Source organism: Pungitius pungitius, unplaced genomic scaffold (assembly GCF_949316345.1).
Source record: "Pungitius pungitius unplaced genomic scaffold, fPunPun2.1 scaffold_24, whole genome shotgun sequence".
NCBI lineage: Eukaryota > Metazoa > Chordata > Actinopteri > Perciformes > Gasterosteidae > Pungitius > Pungitius pungitius.
Window position 1 is genome coordinate 941,163 of NW_026909886.1, and position 16,256 is coordinate 957,418.

Consider the following 16,256-nt stretch of genomic DNA (forward strand, 5'->3'; position numbering starts at 1 on the left):
TCTTCTCTAGTCCATCCAATTTTCGGCATAGGATATCACAGCCTTCTTTGCATACCCTTATTTAACCCACACAAAGATGCCAACGGCAGGCGTGACATAATTTTTTGACGCATTATAAAGGATTAGGAAAAAGATAAAAAGCAGCTTACGGCCATACCTCTCTGGTTCCGCCCGATCTCGTCTGATCTCGGAAGCTAAGCAGAGCAGGGCCTGGTTAGTACCTGGATGGAAGACCGCCTGGGAATCCCAGGTGCCGTAAGCTTTTTCACTTCTCTCTGAAAGCCGCCCAGCGCCGCAGATTGTACACCTACACAATTGTAAAAAGTATTTCACATTGTAGAAGAGATGCAATAGGAAGAAGATGAAAGGTCGCTTACGTCCATACCATCGTCAGGCCATTTGAGGTGGCGGGGACTGCAATGGCCATCCACCGATTGGCTGGGACTCCTGGGCGGGTCTTCTCTAGTGCATCCAATTTTCGGCATAGGATGTCACAGCCTTCTTTGCATACCCTTATTTAACCCACACAAAGATGCCAACGGCAGGCGTGACATAATTTTTTGACGCATTATAAAGGATTAGGAAAAAGATAAAAAGCAGCTTACGGCCATACCTCTCTGGTTCCGCCCGATCTCGTCTGATCTCGGAAGCTAAGCAGAGCAGGGCCTGGTTAGTACCTGGATGGAAGACCGCCTGGGAATCCCAGGTGCCGTAAGCTTTTTCACTTCTCTCTCCGAAAGCCGCCCAGCGCCGCAGATTGTACACCTACACAATTGTAAAAAGTATTTCACATTGTAGAAGAGATGCAATAGGAAGAAGATGAAAGGTGGCTTACGTCCATACCATCGTCAGGCCATTTGAGGTGGCGGGGACTGCAATGGCCATCCACCGATTGGCTGGGACTCCTGGGCGGGTCTTCTCTAGTCCATCCAATTTTCGGCATAGGATGTCACAGCCTGCTTTGCATACCCTTATTTAACCCACACAAAGATGCCAACGGCAGGCGTGACATAATTTTTTGACGCATTATAAAGGATTAGGAAAAAGATAAAAAGCAGCTTACGGCCATACCTCTCTGGTTCCGCCCGATCTCGTCTGATCTCGGAAGCTAAGCAGAGCAGGGCCTGATTAGTACCTGGATGGAAGACCGCCTGGGAATCCCAGGTGCCGTAAGCTTTTTCACTTCTCTCTGAAAGCCGCCGAGCGCCGCAGATTGTACACCTACAAATTACAAAAAGTACATCACATTGTCGAAGAGATGCATGTTTAGTGTTGTTTTAACGTTGGATATATAAGGAACTTAGACAATATCATCAAAATTGATTCCGTTTCATGGTTGCTAAATTAGTGTTGATCAACATTTAACAATTGGCATACTTTTGTTTGTAATTTAGCCGTTGAAATACAGGTGCTAACCCAACATGTTAGAATTGCCAGTGAAGAAAAGTAAAGTTACCTTCAGGTTTTAGGAACCTCTCTTGCCAATCCTAAGAACTGCTTCAATTTTAGAAAAAGAAACTTTTCTGATTATCTTTGACACGTTCTAAAGGATTAGGAAAAAGATCAAAAGCAGCTTACGGCCATACCTCTCTGGTTCCGCCCGATCTCGTCTGATCTCGGAAGCTAAGCAGAGCAGGGCCTGGTTAGTACCTGGATGGAAGACCGCCTGGGAATCCCAGGTGCCGTAAGCTTTTTCACTTCTCTCTCCGAAAGCCGCCCAGCGCCGCAGATTGTACACCTACACAATTGTAAAAAGTATTTCACATTGTAGAAGAGATGCAATAGGAAGAAGATGAAAGGTGGCTTACGTCCATACCATCGTCAGGCCATTTGAGGTGGCGGGGACTGCAATGGCCATCCACCGATTGGCTGGGACTCCTGGGCGGGTCTTCTCTAGTCCATCCAATTTTCGGCATAGGATGTCACAGCCTTCTTTGCATACCCTTATTTAACCCACACAAAGATGCCAACGGCAGGCGTGACATAATTTTTTGACGCATTATAAAGGATTAGGAAAAAGATAAAAAGCAGCTTACGGCCATACCTCTCTGGTTCCGCCCGATCTCGTCTGATCTCGGAAGCTAAGCAGAGCAGGGCCTGGTTAGTACCTGGATGGAAGACCGCCTAGGAATCCCAGGTGCCGTAAGCTTTTTCACTTCTCTCTGAAAGCCGCCGAGCGCCGCAGATTGTACACCTACAAATTACAAAAAGTATATCACATTGTCGAAGAGATGCATGTTTAGTGTTGTTTTAACGTTGGATATATAAGGAACTTAGACAATATCATCAAAATTGATTCCGTTTCATGGTTGCTAAATTAGTGTTGATCAACATTTAACAATTGGCATACTTTTGTTTGTAATTTAGCCGTTGAAATACAGGTGCTAACCCAACATGTTAGAATTGCCAGTGAAGAAAAGTAAAGTTACCTTCAGGTTTTAGGAACCTCTCTTGCCAATCCTAAGAACTGCTTCAATTTTAGAAAAAGAAACTCTTCTGATTATCTTTGACACGTTCTAAAGGATTAGGAAAAAGATAAAAAGCAGCTTACGGCCATACCTCTCTGGTTCCGCCCGATCTCGTCTGATCTCGGAAGCTAAGCAGAGCAGGGCCTGGTTAGTACCTGGATGGAAGACCGCCTGGGAATCCCAGGTGCCGTAAGCTTTTTCACTTCTCTCTCCGAAAGCCGCCCAGCGCCGCAGATTGTACACCTACACAATTGTAAAAAGTATTTCACATTGTAGAAGAGATGCAATAGGAAGAAGATGAAAGGTGGCTTACGTCCATACCATCGTCAGGCCATTTGAGGTGGCGGGGACTGCAATGGCCATCCACCGATTGGCTGGGACTCCTGGGCGGGTCTTCTCTAGTCCATCCAATTTTCGGCATAGGATGTCACAGCCTGCTTTGCATACCCTTATTTAACCCACACAAAGATGCCAACGGCAGGCGTGACATAATTTTTTGACGCATTATAAAGGATTAGGAAAAAGATAAAAAGCAGCTTACGGCCATACCTCTCTGGTTCCGCCCGATCTCGTCTGATCTCGGAAGCTAAGCAGAGCAGGGCCTGGTTAGTACCTGGATGGAAGACCGCCTGGGAATCCCAGGTGCCGTAAGCTTTTTCACTTCTCTCTGAAAGCCGCCGAGCGCCGCAGATTGTACACCTACAAATTACAAAAAGTATATCACATTGTCGAAGAGATGCATGTTTAGTGTTGTTTTAACGTTGGATATATAAGGAACTTAGACAATATCATCAAAATTGATTCCGTTTCATGGTTGCTAAATTAGTGTTGATCAACATTTAACAATTGGCCTACTTTTGTTTGTAATTTAGCCGTTGAAATACAGGTGCTAACCCAACATGTTAGAATTGCCAGTGAAGAAAAGTAAAGTTACCTTCAGGTTTTAGGAACCTCTCTTGCCAATCCTAAGAACTGCTTCAATTTTAGAAAAAGAAACTCTTCTGATTATCTTTGACACGTTTTAAAGGATTAGGAAAAAGATAAAAAGCAGCGTACGGCCATACCTCTCTAGTTCCGCCCGATTTCGTCTGATCTCGGAAGCTAAGCAGAGCAGGGCCTGGTTAGTACCTGGATGGAAGACCGCCTGGGAATCCCAGGTGCCGTAAGCTTTTTCACTTCTCTCTCCGAAAGCCGCCCAGCGCCGCAGATTGTACACCTACACAATTGTAAAAAGTATTTCACATTGTAGAAGAGATGCAATAGGAAGAAGATGAAAGGTGGCTTACGTCCATACCATCGTCAGGCCATTTGAGGTGGCGGGGACTGCAATGGCCATCCACCGATTGGCTGGGACTCCTGGGCGGGTCTTCTCTAGTCCATCCAATTTTCGGCATAGGATATCACAGCCTTCTTTGCATACCCTTATTTAACCCACACAAAGATGCCAACGGCAGGCGTGACATAATTTTTTGACGCATTATAAAGGATTAGGAAAAAGATAAAAAGCAGCTTACGGCCATACCTCTCTGGTTCCGCCCGATCTCGTCTGATCTCGGAAGCTAAGCAGAGCAGGGCCTGGTTAGTACCTGGATGGAAGACCGCCTGGGAATCCCAGGTGCCGTAAGCTTTTTCACTTCTCTCTGAAAGCCGCCGAGCGCCGCAGATTGTACACCTACAAATTACAAAAAGTATATCACATTGTCGAAGAGATGCATGTTTAGTGTTGTTTTAACGTTGGATATATAAGGAACTTAGACAATATCATCAAAATTGATTCCGTTTCATGGTTGCTAAATTAGTGTTGATCAACATTTAACAATTGGCCTACTTTTGTTTGTAATTTAGCCGTTGAAATACAGGTGCTAACCCAACATGTTAGAATTGCCAGTGAAGAAAAGTAAAGTTACCTTCAGGTTTTAGGAACCTCTCTTGCCAATCCTAAGAACTGCTTCAATTTTAGAAAAAGAAACTCTTCTGATTATCTTTGACACGTTTTAAAGGATTAGGAAAAAGATCAAAAGCAGCTTACGGCCATACCTCTCTGGTTCCGCCCGATCTCGTCTGATCTCGGAAGCTAAGCAGAGCAGGGCCTGGTTAGTACCTGGATGGAAGACCGCCTGGGAATCCCAGGTGCCGTAAGCTTTTTCACTTCTCTCTCCGAAAGCCGCCCAGCGCCGCAGATTGTACACCTACACAATTGTAAAAAGTATTTCACATTGTAGAAGAGATGCAATAGGAAGAAGATGAAAGGTGGCTTACGTCCATACCATCGTCAGGCCATTTGAGGTGGCGGGGACTGCAATGGCCATCCACCGATTGGCTGGGACTCCTGGGCGGGTCTTCTCTAGTCCATCCAATTTTCGGCATAGGATGTCACAGCCTGCTTTGCATACCCTTATTTAACCCACACAAAGATGCCAACGGCAGGCGTGACATAATTTTTTGACGCATTATAAAGGATTAGGAAAAAGATAAAAAGCAGCTTACGGCCATACCTCTCTGGTTCCGCCCGATCTCGTCTGATCTCGGAAGCTAAGCAGAGCAGGGCCTGATTAGTACCTGGATGGAAGACCGCCTGGGAATCCCAGGTGCCGTAAGCTTTTTCACTTCTCTCTGAAAGCCGCCGAGCGCCGCAGATTGTACACCTACAAATTACAAAAAGTACATCACATTGTCGAAGAGATGCATGTTTAGTGTTGTTTTAACGTTGGATATATAAGGAACTTAGACAATATCATCAAAATTGATTCCGTTTCATGGTTGCTAAATTAGTGTTGATCAACATTTAACAATTGGCATACTTTTGTTTGTAATTTAGCCGTTGAAATACAGGTGCTAACCCAACATGTTAGAATTGCCAGTGAAGAAAAGTAAAGTTACCTTCAGGTTTTAGGAACCTCTCTTGCCAATCCTAAGAACTGCTTCAATTTTAGAAAAAGAAACTTTTCTGATTATCTTTGACACGTTCTAAAGGATTAGGAAAAAGATATTAAAGCAGCTTACGGCCATACCTCTCTGGTTCCGCCCGATCTCGTCTGATCTCGGAAGCTAAGCAGAGCAGGGCCTGGTTAGTACCTGGATGGAAGACCGCCTGGGAATCCCAGGTGCCGTAAGCTTTTTCACTTCTCTCTCCGAAAGCCGCCCAGCGCCGCAGATTGTACACCTACACAATTGTAAAAAGTATTTCACATTGTAGAAGAGATGCAATAGGAAGAAGATGAAAGGTGGCTTACGTCCATACCATCGTCAGGCCATTTGAGGTGGCGGGGACTGCAATGGCCATCCACCGATTGGCTGGGACTCCTGGGCGGGTCTTCTCTAGTCCATCCAATTTTCGGCATAGGATGTCACAGCCTGCTTTGCATACCCTTATTTAACCCACACAAAGATGCCAACGGCAGGCGTGACATAATTTTTTGACGCATTATAAAGGATTAGGAAAAAGATAAAAAGCAGCTTACGGCCATACCTCTCTGGTTCCGCCCGATCTCGTCTGATCTCGGAAGCTAAGCAGAGCAGGGCCTGGTTAGTACCTGGATGGAAGACCGCCTGGGAATCCCAGGTGCCGTAAGCTTTTTCACTTCTCTCTGAAAGCCGCCGAGCGCCGCAGATTGTACACCTACAAATTACAAAAAGTATATCACATTGTCGAAGAGATGCATGTTTAGTGTTGTTTTAACGTTGGATATATAAGGAACTTAGACAATATCATCAAAATTGATTCCGTTTCATGGTTGCTAAATTAGTGTTGATCAACATTTAACAATTGGCCTACTTTTGTTTGTAATTTAGCCGTTGAAATACAGGTGCTAACCCAACATGTTAGAATTGCCAGTGAAGAAAAGTAAAGTTACCTTCAGGTTTTAGGAACCTCTCTTGCCAATCCTAAGAACTGCTTCAATTTTAGAAAAAGAAACTCTTCTGATTATCTTTGACACGTTTTAAAGGATTAGGAAAAAGATCAAAAGCAGCTTACGGCCATACCTCTCTGGTTCCGCCCGATCTCGTCTGATCTCGGAAGCTAAGCAGAGCAGGGCCTGGTTAGTACCTGGATGGAAGACCGCCTGGGAATCCCAGGTGCCGTAAGCTTTTTCACTTCTCTCTCCGAAAGCCGCCCAGCGCCGCAGATTGTACACCTACACAATTGTAAAAAGTATTTCACATTGTAGAAGAGATGCAATAGGAAGAAGATGAAAGGTGGCTTACGTCCATACCATCGTCAGGCCATTTGAGGTGGCGGGGACTGCAATGGCCATCCACCGATTGGCTGGGACTCCTGGGCGGGTCTTCTCTAGTCCATCCAATTTTCGGCATAGGATGTCACAGCCTTCTTTGCATACCCTTATTTAACCCACACAAAGATGCCAACGGCAGGCGTGACATAATTTTTTGACGCATTATAAAGGATTAGGAAAAAGATAAAAAGCAGCTTACGGCCATACCTCTCTGGTTCCGCCCGATCTCGTCTGATCTCGGAAGCTAAGCAGAGCAGGGCCTGGTTAGTACCTGGATGGAAGACCGCCTAGGAATCCCAGGTGCCGTAAGCTTTTTCACTTCTCTCTGAAAGCCGCCGAGCGCCGCAGATTGTACACCTACAAATTACAAAAAGTATATCACATTGTCGAAGAGATGCATGTTTAGTGTTGTTTTAACGTTGGATATATAAGGAACTTAGACAATATCATCAAAATTGATTCCGTTTCATGGTTGCTAAATTAGTGTTGATCAACATTTAACAATTGGCATACTTTTGTTTGTAATTTAGCCGTTGAAATACAGGTGCTAACCCAACATGTTAGAATTGCCAGTGAAGAAAAGTAAAGTTACCTTCAGGTTTTAGGAACCTCTCTTGCCAATCCTAAGAACTGCTTCAATTTTAGAAAAAGAAACTCTTCTGATTATCTTTGACACGTTCTAAAGGATTAGGAAAAAGATAAAAAGCAGCTTACGGCCATACCTCTCTGGTTCCGCCCGATCTCGTCTGATCTCGGAAGCTAAGCAGAGCAGGGCCTGGTTAGTACCTGGATGGAAGACCGCCTGGGAATCCCAGGTGCCGTAAGCTTTTTCACTTCTCTCTGAAAGCCGCCGAGCGCCGCAGATTGTACACCTACAAATTACAAAAAGTATATCACATTGTCGAAGAGATGCATGTTTAGTGTTGTTTTAACGTTGGATATATAAGGAACTTAGACAATATCATCAAAATTGATTCCGTTTCATGGTTGCTAAATTAGTGTTGATCAACATTTAACAATTGGCCTACTTTTGTTTGTAATTTAGCCGTTGAAATACAGGTGCTAACCCAACATGTTAGAATTGCCAGTGAAGAAAAGTAAAGTTACCTTCAGGTTTTAGGAACCTCTCTTGCCAATCCTAAGAACTGCTTCAATTTTAGAAAAAGAAACTCTTCTGATTATCTTTGACACGTTTTAAAGGATTAGGAAAAAGATCAAAAGCAGCTTACGGCCATACCTCTCTGGTTCCGCCCGATCTCGTCTGATCTCGGAAGCTAAGCAGAGCAGGGCCTGGTTAGTACCTGGATGGAAGACCGCCTGGGAATCCCAGGTGCCGTAAGCTTTTTCACTTCTCTCTCCGAAAGCCGCCCAGCGCCGCAGATTGTACACCTACACAATTGTAAAAAGTATTTCACATTGTAGAAGAGATGCAATAGGAAGAAGATGAAAGGTGGCTTACGTCCATACCATCGTCAGGCCATTTGAGGTGGCGGGGACTGCAATGGCCATCCACCGATTGGCTGGGACTCCTGGGCGGGTCTTCTCTAGTCCATCCAATTTTCGGCATAGGATGTCACAGCCTTCTTTGCATACCCTTATTTAACCCACACAAAGATGCCAACGGCAGGCGTGACATAATTTTTTGACGCATTATAAAGGATTAGGAAAAAGATAAAAAGCAGCTTACGGCCATACCTCTCTGGTTCCGCCCGATCTCGTCTGATCTCGGAAGCTAAGCAGAGCAGGGCCTGGTTAGTACCTGGATGGAAGACCGCCTAGGAATCCCAGGTGCCGTAAGCTTTTTCACTTCTCTCTGAAAGCCGCCGAGCGCCGCAGATTGTACACCTACAAATTACAAAAAGTATATCACATTGTCGAAGAGATGCATGTTTAGTGTTGTTTTAACGTTGGATATATAAGGAACTTAGACAATATCATCAAAATTGATTCCGTTTCATGGTTGCTAAATTAGTGTTGATCAACATTTAACAATTGGCATACTTTTGTTTGTAATTTAGCCGTTGAAATACAGGTGCTAACCCAACATGTTAGAATTGCCAGTGAAGAAAAGTAAAGTTACCTTCAGGTTTTAGGAACCTCTCTTGCCAATCCTAAGAACTGCTTCAATTTTAGAAAAAGAAACTCTTCTGATTATCTTTGACACGTTCTAAAGGATTAGGAAAAAGATAAAAAGCAGCTTACGGCCATACCTCTCTGGTTCCGCCCGATCTCGTCTGATCTCGGAAGCTAAGCAGAGCAGGGCCTGGTTAGTACCTGGATGGAAGACCGCCTGGGAATCCCAGGTGCCGTAAGCTTTTTCACTTCTCTCTCCGAAAGCCGCCCAGCGCCGCAGATTGTACACCTACACAATTGTAAAAAGTATTTCACATTGTAGAAGAGATGCAATAGGAAGAAGATGAAAGGTGGCTTACGTCCATACCATCGTCAGGCCATTTGAGGTGGCGGGGACTGCAATGGCCATCCACCGATTGGCTGGGACTCCTGGGCGGGTCTTCTCTAGTCCATCCAATTTTCGGCATAGGATGTCACAGCCTGCTTTGCATACCCTTATTTAACCCACACAAAGATGCCAACGGCAGGCGTGACATAATTTTTTGACGCATTATAAAGGATTAGGAAAAAGATAAAAAGCAGCTTACGGCCATACCTCTCTGGTTCCGCCCGATCTCGTCTGATCTCGGAAGCTAAGCAGAGCAGGGCCTGGTTAGTACCTGGATGGAAGACCGCCTGGGAATCCCAGGTGCCGTAAGCTTTTTCACTTCTCTCTGAAAGCCGCCGAGCGCCGCAGATTGTACACCTACAAATTACAAAAAGTATATCACATTGTCGAAGAGATGCATGTTTAGTGTTGTTTTAACGTTGGATATATAAGGAACTTAGACAATATCATCAAAATTGATTCCGTTTCATGGTTGCTAAATTAGTGTTGATCAACATTTAACAATTGGCCTACTTTTGTTTGTAATTTAGCCGTTGAAATACAGGTGCTAACCCAACATGTTAGAATTGCCAGTGAAGAAAAGTAAAGTTACCTTCAGGTTTTAGGAACCTCTCTTGCCAATCCTAAGAACTGCTTCAATTTTAGAAAAAGAAACTCTTCTGATTATCTTTGACACGTTTTAAAGGATTAGGAAAAAGATAAAAAGCAGCGTACGGCCATACCTCTCTAGTTCCGCCCGATTTCGTCTGATCTCGGAAGCTAAGCAGAGCAGGGCCTGGTTAGTACCTGGATGGAAGACCGCCTGGGAATCCCAGGTGCCGTAAGCTTTTTCACTTCTCTCTCCGAAAGCCGCCCAGCGCCGCAGATTGTACACCTACACAATTGTAAAAAGTATTTCACATTGTAGAAGAGATGCAATAGGAAGAAGATGAAAGGTGGCTTACGTCCATACCATCGTCAGGCCATTTGAGGTGGCGGGGACTGCAATGGCCATCCACCGATTGGCTGGGACTCCTGGGCGGGTCTTCTCTAGTCCATCCAATTTTCGGCATAGGATATCACAGCCTTCTTTGCATACCCTTATTTAACCCACACAAAGATGCCAACGGCAGGCGTGACATAATTTTTTGACGCATTATAAAGGATTAGGAAAAAGATAAAAAGCAGCTTACGGCCATACCTCTCTGGTTCCGCCCGATCTCGTCTGATCTCGGAAGCTAAGCAGAGCAGGGCCTGGTTAGTACCTGGATGGAAGACCGCCTGGGAATCCCAGGTGCCGTAAGCTTTTTCACTTCTCTCTGAAAGCCGCCCAGCGCCGCAGATTGTACACCTACACAATTGTAAAAAGTATTTCACATTGTAGAAGAGATGCAATAGGAAGAAGATGAAAGGTCGCTTACGTCCATACCATCGTCAGGCCATTTGAGGTGGCGGGGACTGCAATGGCCATCCACCGATTGGCTGGGACTCCTGGGCGGGTCTTCTCTAGTGCATCCAATTTTCGGCATAGGATGTCACAGCCTTCTTTGCATACCCTTATTTAACCCACACAAAGATGCCAACGGCAGGCGTGACATAATTTTTTGACGCATTATAAAGGATTAGGAAAAAGATAAAAAGCAGCTTACGGCCATACCTCTCTGGTTCCGCCCGATCTCGTCTGATCTCGGAAGCTAAGCAGAGCAGGGCCTGGTTAGTACCTGGATGGAAGACCGCCTGGGAATCCCAGGTGCCGTAAGCTTTTTCACTTCTCTCTCCGAAAGCCGCCCAGCGCCGCAGATTGTACACCTACACAATTGTAAAAAGTATTTCACATTGTAGAAGAGATGCAATAGGAAGAAGATGAAAGGTGGCTTACGTCCATACCATCGTCAGGCCATTTGAGGTGGCGGGGACTGCAATGGCCATCCACCGATTGGCTGGGACTCCTGGGCGGGTCTTCTCTAGTCCATCCAATTTTCGGCATAGGATGTCACAGCCTGCTTTGCATACCCTTATTTAACCCACACAAAGATGCCAACGGCAGGCGTGACATAATTTTTTGACGCATTATAAAGGATTAGGAAAAAGATAAAAAGCAGCTTACGGCCATACCTCTCTGGTTCCGCCCGATCTCGTCTGATCTCGGAAGCTAAGCAGAGCAGGGCCTGATTAGTACCTGGATGGAAGACCGCCTGGGAATCCCAGGTGCCGTAAGCTTTTTCACTTCTCTCTGAAAGCCGCCGAGCGCCGCAGATTGTACACCTACAAATTACAAAAAGTACATCACATTGTCGAAGAGATGCATGTTTAGTGTTGTTTTAACGTTGGATATATAAGGAACTTAGACAATATCATCAAAATTGATTCCGTTTCATGGTTGCTAAATTAGTGTTGATCAACATTTAACAATTGGCATACTTTTGTTTGTAATTTAGCCGTTGAAATACAGGTGCTAACCCAACATGTTAGAATTGCCAGTGAAGAAAAGTAAAGTTACCTTCAGGTTTTAGGAACCTCTCTTGCCAATCCTAAGAACTGCTTCAATTTTAGAAAAAGAAACTTTTCTGATTATCTTTGACACGTTCTAAAGGATTAGGAAAAAGATCAAAAGCAGCTTACGGCCATACCTCTCTGGTTCCGCCCGATCTCGTCTGATCTCGGAAGCTAAGCAGAGCAGGGCCTGGTTAGTACCTGGATGGAAGACCGCCTGGGAATCCCAGGTGCCGTAAGCTTTTTCACTTCTCTCTCCGAAAGCCGCCCAGCGCCGCAGATTGTACACCTACACAATTGTAAAAAGTATTTCACATTGTAGAAGAGATGCAATAGGAAGAAGATGAAAGGTGGCTTACGTCCATACCATCGTCAGGCCATTTGAGGTGGCGGGGACTGCAATGGCCATCCACCGATTGGCTGGGACTCCTGGGCGGGTCTTCTCTAGTCCATCCAATTTTCGGCATAGGATGTCACAGCCTTCTTTGCATACCCTTATTTAACCCACACAAAGATGCCAACGGCAGGCGTGACATAATTTTTTGACGCATTATAAAGGATTAGGAAAAAGATAAAAAGCAGCTTACGGCCATACCTCTCTGGTTCCGCCCGATCTCGTCTGATCTCGGAAGCTAAGCAGAGCAGGGCCTGGTTAGTACCTGGATGGAAGACCGCCTAGGAATCCCAGGTGCCGTAAGCTTTTTCACTTCTCTCTGAAAGCCGCCGAGCGCCGCAGATTGTACACCTACAAATTACAAAAAGTATATCACATTGTCGAAGAGATGCATGTTTAGTGTTGTTTTAACGTTGGATATATAAGGAACTTAGACAATATCATCAAAATTGATTCCGTTTCATGGTTGCTAAATTAGTGTTGATCAACATTTAACAATTGGCATACTTTTGTTTGTAATTTAGCCGTTGAAATACAGGTGCTAACCCAACATGTTAGAATTGCCAGTGAAGAAAAGTAAAGTTACCTTCAGGTTTTAGGAACCTCTCTTGCCAATCCTAAGAACTGCTTCAATTTTAGAAAAAGAAACTCTTCTGATTATCTTTGACACGTTCTAAAGGATTAGGAAAAAGATAAAAAGCAGCTTACGGCCATACCTCTCTGGTTCCGCCCGATCTCGTCTGATCTCGGAAGCTAAGCAGAGCAGGGCCTGGTTAGTACCTGGATGGAAGACCGCCTGGGAATCCCAGGTGCCGTAAGCTTTTTCACTTCTCTCTCCGAAAGCCGCCCAGCGCCGCAGATTGTACACCTACACAATTGTAAAAAGTATTTCACATTGTAGAAGAGATGCAATAGGAAGAAGATGAAAGGTGGCTTACGTCCATACCATCGTCAGGCCATTTGAGGTGGCGGGGACTGCAATGGCCATCCACCGATTGGCTGGGACTCCTGGGCGGGTCTTCTCTAGTCCATCCAATTTTCGGCATAGGATGTCACAGCCTGCTTTGCATACCCTTATTTAACCCACACAAAGATGCCAACGGCAGGCGTGACATAATTTTTTGACGCATTATAAAGGATTAGGAAAAAGATAAAAAGCAGCTTACGGCCATACCTCTCTGGTTCCGCCCGATCTCGTCTGATCTCGGAAGCTAAGCAGAGCAGGGCCTGGTTAGTACCTGGATGGAAGACCGCCTGGGAATCCCAGGTGCCGTAAGCTTTTTCACTTCTCTCTGAAAGCCGCCGAGCGCCGCAGATTGTACACCTACAAATTACAAAAAGTATATCACATTGTCGAAGAGATGCATGTTTAGTGTTGTTTTAACGTTGGATATATAAGGAACTTAGACAATATCATCAAAATTGATTCCGTTTCATGGTTGCTAAATTAGTGTTGATCAACATTTAACAATTGGCCTACTTTTGTTTGTAATTTAGCCGTTGAAATACAGGTGCTAACCCAACATGTTAGAATTGCCAGTGAAGAAAAGTAAAGTTACCTTCAGGTTTTAGGAACCTCTCTTGCCAATCCTAAGAACTGCTTCAATTTTAGAAAAAGAAACTCTTCTGATTATCTTTGACACGTTTTAAAGGATTAGGAAAAAGATAAAAAGCAGCGTACGGCCATACCTCTCTAGTTCCGCCCGATTTCGTCTGATCTCGGAAGCTAAGCAGAGCAGGGCCTGGTTAGTACCTGGATGGAAGACCGCCTGGGAATCCCAGGTGCCGTAAGCTTTTTCACTTCTCTCTCCGAAAGCCGCCCAGCGCCGCAGATTGTACACCTACACAATTGTAAAAAGTATTTCACATTGTAGAAGAGATGCAATAGGAAGAAGATGAAAGGTGGCTTACGTCCATACCATCGTCAGGCCATTTGAGGTGGCGGGGACTGCAATGGCCATCCACCGATTGGCTGGGACTCCTGGGCGGGTCTTCTCTAGTCCATCCAATTTTCGGCATAGGATATCACAGCCTTCTTTGCATACCCTTATTTAACCCACACAAAGATGCCAACGGCAGGCGTGACATAATTTTTTGACGCATTATAAAGGATTAGGAAAAAGATAAAAAGCAGCTTACGGCCATACCTCTCTGGTTCCGCCCGATCTCGTCTGATCTCGGAAGCTAAGCAGAGCAGGGCCTGGTTAGTACCTGGATGGAAGACCGCCTGGGAATCCCAGGTGCCGTAAGCTTTTTCACTTCTCTCTGAAAGCCGCCCAGCGCCGCAGATTGTACACCTACACAATTGTAAAAAGTATTTCACATTGTAGAAGAGATGCAATAGGAAGAAGATGAAAGGTCGCTTACGTCCATACCATCGTCAGGCCATTTGAGGTGGCGGGGACTGCAATGGCCATCCACCGATTGGCTGGGACTCCTGGGCGGGTCTTCTCTAGTGCATCCAATTTTCGGCATAGGATGTCACAGCCTTCTTTGCATACCCTTATTTAACCCACACAAAGATGCCAACGGCAGGCGTGACATAATTTTTTGACGCATTATAAAGGATTAGGAAAAAGATAAAAAGCAGCTTACGGCCATACCTCTCTGGTTCCGCCCGATCTCGTCTGATCTCGGAAGCTAAGCAGAGCAGGGCCTGGTTAGTACCTGGATGGAAGACCGCCTGGGAATCCCAGGTGCCGTAAGCTTTTTCACTTCTCTCTCCGAAAGCCGCCCAGCGCCGCAGATTGTACACCTACACAATTGTAAAAAGTATTTCACATTGTAGAAGAGATGCAATAGGAAGAAGATGAAAGGTGGCTTACGTCCATACCATCGTCAGGCCATTTGAGGTGGCGGGGACTGCAATGGCCATCCACCGATTGGCTGGGACTCCTGGGCGGGTCTTCTCTAGTCCATCCAATTTTCGGCATAGGATGTCACAGCCTGCTTTGCATACCCTTATTTAACCCACACAAAGATGCCAACGGCAGGCGTGACATAATTTTTTGACGCATTATAAAGGATTAGGAAAAAGATAAAAAGCAGCTTACGGCCATACCTCTCTGGTTCCGCCCGATCTCGTCTGATCTCGGAAGCTAAGCAGAGCAGGGCCTGATTAGTACCTGGATGGAAGACCGCCTGGGAATCCCAGGTGCCGTAAGCTTTTTCACTTCTCTCTGAAAGCCGCCGAGCGCCGCAGATTGTACACCTACAAATTACAAAAAGTACATCACATTGTCGAAGAGATGCATGTTTAGTGTTGTTTTAACGTTGGATATATAAGGAACTTAGACAATATCATCAAAATTGATTCCGTTTCATGGTTGCTAAATTAGTGTTGATCAACATTTAACAATTGGCATACTTTTGTTTGTAATTTAGCCGTTGAAATACAGGTGCTAACCCAACATGTTAGAATTGCCAGTGAAGAAAAGTAAAGTTACCTTCAGGTTTTAGGAACCTCTCTTGCCAATCCTAAGAACTGCTTCAATTTTAGAAAAAGAAACTTTTCTGATTATCTTTGACACGTTCTAAAGGATTAGGAAAAAGATATTAAAGCAGCTTACGGCCATACCTCTCTGGTTCCGCCCGATCTCGTCTGATCTCGGAAGCTAAGCAGAGCAGGGCCTGGTTAGTACCTGGATGGAAGACCGCCTGGGAATCCCAGGTGCCGTAAGCTTTTTCACTTCTCTCTCCGAAAGCCGCCCAGCGCCGCAGATTGTACACCTACACAATTGTAAAAAGTATTTCACATTGTAGAAGAGATGCAATAGGAAGAAGATGAAAGGTGGCTTACGTCCATACCATCGTCAGGCCATTTGAGGTGGCGGGGACTGCAATGGCCATCCACCGATTGGCTGGGACTCCTGGGCGGGTCTTCTCTAGTCCATCCAATTTTCGGCATAGGATGTCACAGCCTGCTTTGCATACCCTTATTTAACCCACACAAAGATGCCAACGGCAGGCGTGACATAATTTTTTGACGCATTATAAAGGATTAGGAAAAAGATAAAAAGCAGCTTACGGCCATACCTCTCTGGTTCCGCCCGATCTCGTCTGATCTCGGAAGCTAAGCAGAGCAGGGCCTGGTTAGTACCTGGATGGAAGACCGCCTGGGAATCCCAGGTGCCGTAAGCTTTTTCACTTCTCTCTGAAAGCCGCCGAGCGCCGCAGATTGTACACCTACAAATTACAAAAAGTATATCACATTGTCGAAGAGATGC

At 45.2% G+C, this 16,256-nt stretch overlaps 34 non-coding genes across 34 annotated transcripts; all 34 read left to right on the forward strand.

The window, feature by feature from the left end:
- The first annotated feature begins 143 nt into the window (after positions 1 to 143).
- LOC134118085 (5S ribosomal RNA) lies at positions 144 to 262 on the forward strand. Its single transcript, XR_009949642.1, has one exon. It is a non-coding gene; the product is annotated as a 5S ribosomal RNA (ribosomal RNA).
- Positions 263 to 599: 337 nt separating this feature from the next.
- Positions 600 to 718, forward strand: LOC134118086 (5S ribosomal RNA). Its single transcript, XR_009949643.1, has one exon. It is a non-coding gene; the product is annotated as a 5S ribosomal RNA (ribosomal RNA).
- Positions 719 to 1,057: 339 nt separating this feature from the next.
- LOC134118639 (5S ribosomal RNA) lies at positions 1,058 to 1,176 on the forward strand. Its single transcript, XR_009950199.1, has one exon. It is a non-coding gene; the product is annotated as a 5S ribosomal RNA (ribosomal RNA).
- Positions 1,177 to 1,572: 396 nt separating this feature from the next.
- Positions 1,573 to 1,691, forward strand: LOC134118087 (5S ribosomal RNA). Its single transcript, XR_009949644.1, has one exon. It is a non-coding gene; the product is annotated as a 5S ribosomal RNA (ribosomal RNA).
- Positions 1,692 to 2,030: 339 nt separating this feature from the next.
- Positions 2,031 to 2,149, forward strand: LOC134118711 (5S ribosomal RNA). Its single transcript, XR_009950272.1, has one exon. It is a non-coding gene; the product is annotated as a 5S ribosomal RNA (ribosomal RNA).
- A 396-nt stretch (positions 2,150 to 2,545) lies between these two features.
- LOC134118088 (5S ribosomal RNA) lies at positions 2,546 to 2,664 on the forward strand. The gene has a single exon (XR_009949645.1). It is a non-coding gene; the product is annotated as a 5S ribosomal RNA (ribosomal RNA).
- Positions 2,665 to 3,003: 339 nt separating this feature from the next.
- LOC134118089 (5S ribosomal RNA) lies at positions 3,004 to 3,122 on the forward strand. Its single transcript, XR_009949646.1, has one exon. It is a non-coding gene; the product is annotated as a 5S ribosomal RNA (ribosomal RNA).
- Positions 3,123 to 3,518: 396 nt separating this feature from the next.
- Positions 3,519 to 3,637, forward strand: LOC134119182 (5S ribosomal RNA). Its single transcript, XR_009950744.1, has one exon. It is a non-coding gene; the product is annotated as a 5S ribosomal RNA (ribosomal RNA).
- A 339-nt stretch (positions 3,638 to 3,976) lies between these two features.
- LOC134118090 (5S ribosomal RNA) lies at positions 3,977 to 4,095 on the forward strand. The gene has a single exon (XR_009949647.1). It is a non-coding gene; the product is annotated as a 5S ribosomal RNA (ribosomal RNA).
- A 396-nt stretch (positions 4,096 to 4,491) lies between these two features.
- On the forward strand, positions 4,492 to 4,610 carry LOC134118091 (5S ribosomal RNA). Its single transcript, XR_009949648.1, has one exon. It is a non-coding gene; the product is annotated as a 5S ribosomal RNA (ribosomal RNA).
- Positions 4,611 to 4,949: 339 nt separating this feature from the next.
- On the forward strand, positions 4,950 to 5,068 carry LOC134118640 (5S ribosomal RNA). Its single transcript, XR_009950200.1, has one exon. It is a non-coding gene; the product is annotated as a 5S ribosomal RNA (ribosomal RNA).
- Positions 5,069 to 5,465: 397 nt separating this feature from the next.
- LOC134118092 (5S ribosomal RNA) lies at positions 5,466 to 5,584 on the forward strand. Its single transcript, XR_009949649.1, has one exon. It is a non-coding gene; the product is annotated as a 5S ribosomal RNA (ribosomal RNA).
- Positions 5,585 to 5,923: 339 nt separating this feature from the next.
- On the forward strand, positions 5,924 to 6,042 carry LOC134118093 (5S ribosomal RNA). Its single transcript, XR_009949650.1, has one exon. It is a non-coding gene; the product is annotated as a 5S ribosomal RNA (ribosomal RNA).
- A 396-nt stretch (positions 6,043 to 6,438) lies between these two features.
- Positions 6,439 to 6,557, forward strand: LOC134118095 (5S ribosomal RNA). Its single transcript, XR_009949652.1, has one exon. It is a non-coding gene; the product is annotated as a 5S ribosomal RNA (ribosomal RNA).
- Positions 6,558 to 6,896: 339 nt separating this feature from the next.
- On the forward strand, positions 6,897 to 7,015 carry LOC134118712 (5S ribosomal RNA). Its single transcript, XR_009950273.1, has one exon. It is a non-coding gene; the product is annotated as a 5S ribosomal RNA (ribosomal RNA).
- Positions 7,016 to 7,411: 396 nt separating this feature from the next.
- On the forward strand, positions 7,412 to 7,530 carry LOC134118096 (5S ribosomal RNA). The gene has a single exon (XR_009949653.1). It is a non-coding gene; the product is annotated as a 5S ribosomal RNA (ribosomal RNA).
- A 396-nt stretch (positions 7,531 to 7,926) lies between these two features.
- Positions 7,927 to 8,045, forward strand: LOC134118097 (5S ribosomal RNA). The gene has a single exon (XR_009949654.1). It is a non-coding gene; the product is annotated as a 5S ribosomal RNA (ribosomal RNA).
- A 339-nt stretch (positions 8,046 to 8,384) lies between these two features.
- LOC134118713 (5S ribosomal RNA) lies at positions 8,385 to 8,503 on the forward strand. The gene has a single exon (XR_009950274.1). It is a non-coding gene; the product is annotated as a 5S ribosomal RNA (ribosomal RNA).
- Positions 8,504 to 8,899: 396 nt separating this feature from the next.
- On the forward strand, positions 8,900 to 9,018 carry LOC134118098 (5S ribosomal RNA). Its single transcript, XR_009949655.1, has one exon. It is a non-coding gene; the product is annotated as a 5S ribosomal RNA (ribosomal RNA).
- Positions 9,019 to 9,357: 339 nt separating this feature from the next.
- On the forward strand, positions 9,358 to 9,476 carry LOC134118099 (5S ribosomal RNA). The gene has a single exon (XR_009949656.1). It is a non-coding gene; the product is annotated as a 5S ribosomal RNA (ribosomal RNA).
- Positions 9,477 to 9,872: 396 nt separating this feature from the next.
- On the forward strand, positions 9,873 to 9,991 carry LOC134119183 (5S ribosomal RNA). Its single transcript, XR_009950745.1, has one exon. It is a non-coding gene; the product is annotated as a 5S ribosomal RNA (ribosomal RNA).
- Positions 9,992 to 10,330: 339 nt separating this feature from the next.
- On the forward strand, positions 10,331 to 10,449 carry LOC134118100 (5S ribosomal RNA). Its single transcript, XR_009949657.1, has one exon. It is a non-coding gene; the product is annotated as a 5S ribosomal RNA (ribosomal RNA).
- Positions 10,450 to 10,786: 337 nt separating this feature from the next.
- On the forward strand, positions 10,787 to 10,905 carry LOC134118101 (5S ribosomal RNA). Its single transcript, XR_009949658.1, has one exon. It is a non-coding gene; the product is annotated as a 5S ribosomal RNA (ribosomal RNA).
- A 339-nt stretch (positions 10,906 to 11,244) lies between these two features.
- Positions 11,245 to 11,363, forward strand: LOC134118641 (5S ribosomal RNA). The gene has a single exon (XR_009950201.1). It is a non-coding gene; the product is annotated as a 5S ribosomal RNA (ribosomal RNA).
- Positions 11,364 to 11,759: 396 nt separating this feature from the next.
- LOC134118102 (5S ribosomal RNA) lies at positions 11,760 to 11,878 on the forward strand. The gene has a single exon (XR_009949659.1). It is a non-coding gene; the product is annotated as a 5S ribosomal RNA (ribosomal RNA).
- A 339-nt stretch (positions 11,879 to 12,217) lies between these two features.
- Positions 12,218 to 12,336, forward strand: LOC134118714 (5S ribosomal RNA). Its single transcript, XR_009950275.1, has one exon. It is a non-coding gene; the product is annotated as a 5S ribosomal RNA (ribosomal RNA).
- A 396-nt stretch (positions 12,337 to 12,732) lies between these two features.
- LOC134118103 (5S ribosomal RNA) lies at positions 12,733 to 12,851 on the forward strand. Its single transcript, XR_009949660.1, has one exon. It is a non-coding gene; the product is annotated as a 5S ribosomal RNA (ribosomal RNA).
- A 339-nt stretch (positions 12,852 to 13,190) lies between these two features.
- LOC134118104 (5S ribosomal RNA) lies at positions 13,191 to 13,309 on the forward strand. The gene has a single exon (XR_009949661.1). It is a non-coding gene; the product is annotated as a 5S ribosomal RNA (ribosomal RNA).
- A 396-nt stretch (positions 13,310 to 13,705) lies between these two features.
- On the forward strand, positions 13,706 to 13,824 carry LOC134119184 (5S ribosomal RNA). The gene has a single exon (XR_009950746.1). It is a non-coding gene; the product is annotated as a 5S ribosomal RNA (ribosomal RNA).
- A 339-nt stretch (positions 13,825 to 14,163) lies between these two features.
- On the forward strand, positions 14,164 to 14,282 carry LOC134118106 (5S ribosomal RNA). Its single transcript, XR_009949663.1, has one exon. It is a non-coding gene; the product is annotated as a 5S ribosomal RNA (ribosomal RNA).
- A 337-nt stretch (positions 14,283 to 14,619) lies between these two features.
- LOC134118107 (5S ribosomal RNA) lies at positions 14,620 to 14,738 on the forward strand. Its single transcript, XR_009949664.1, has one exon. It is a non-coding gene; the product is annotated as a 5S ribosomal RNA (ribosomal RNA).
- A 339-nt stretch (positions 14,739 to 15,077) lies between these two features.
- On the forward strand, positions 15,078 to 15,196 carry LOC134118642 (5S ribosomal RNA). Its single transcript, XR_009950202.1, has one exon. It is a non-coding gene; the product is annotated as a 5S ribosomal RNA (ribosomal RNA).
- A 397-nt stretch (positions 15,197 to 15,593) lies between these two features.
- Positions 15,594 to 15,712, forward strand: LOC134118108 (5S ribosomal RNA). Its single transcript, XR_009949665.1, has one exon. It is a non-coding gene; the product is annotated as a 5S ribosomal RNA (ribosomal RNA).
- A 339-nt stretch (positions 15,713 to 16,051) lies between these two features.
- On the forward strand, positions 16,052 to 16,170 carry LOC134118109 (5S ribosomal RNA). Its single transcript, XR_009949666.1, has one exon. It is a non-coding gene; the product is annotated as a 5S ribosomal RNA (ribosomal RNA).
- Positions 16,171 to 16,256: the final 86 nt, after the last annotated feature.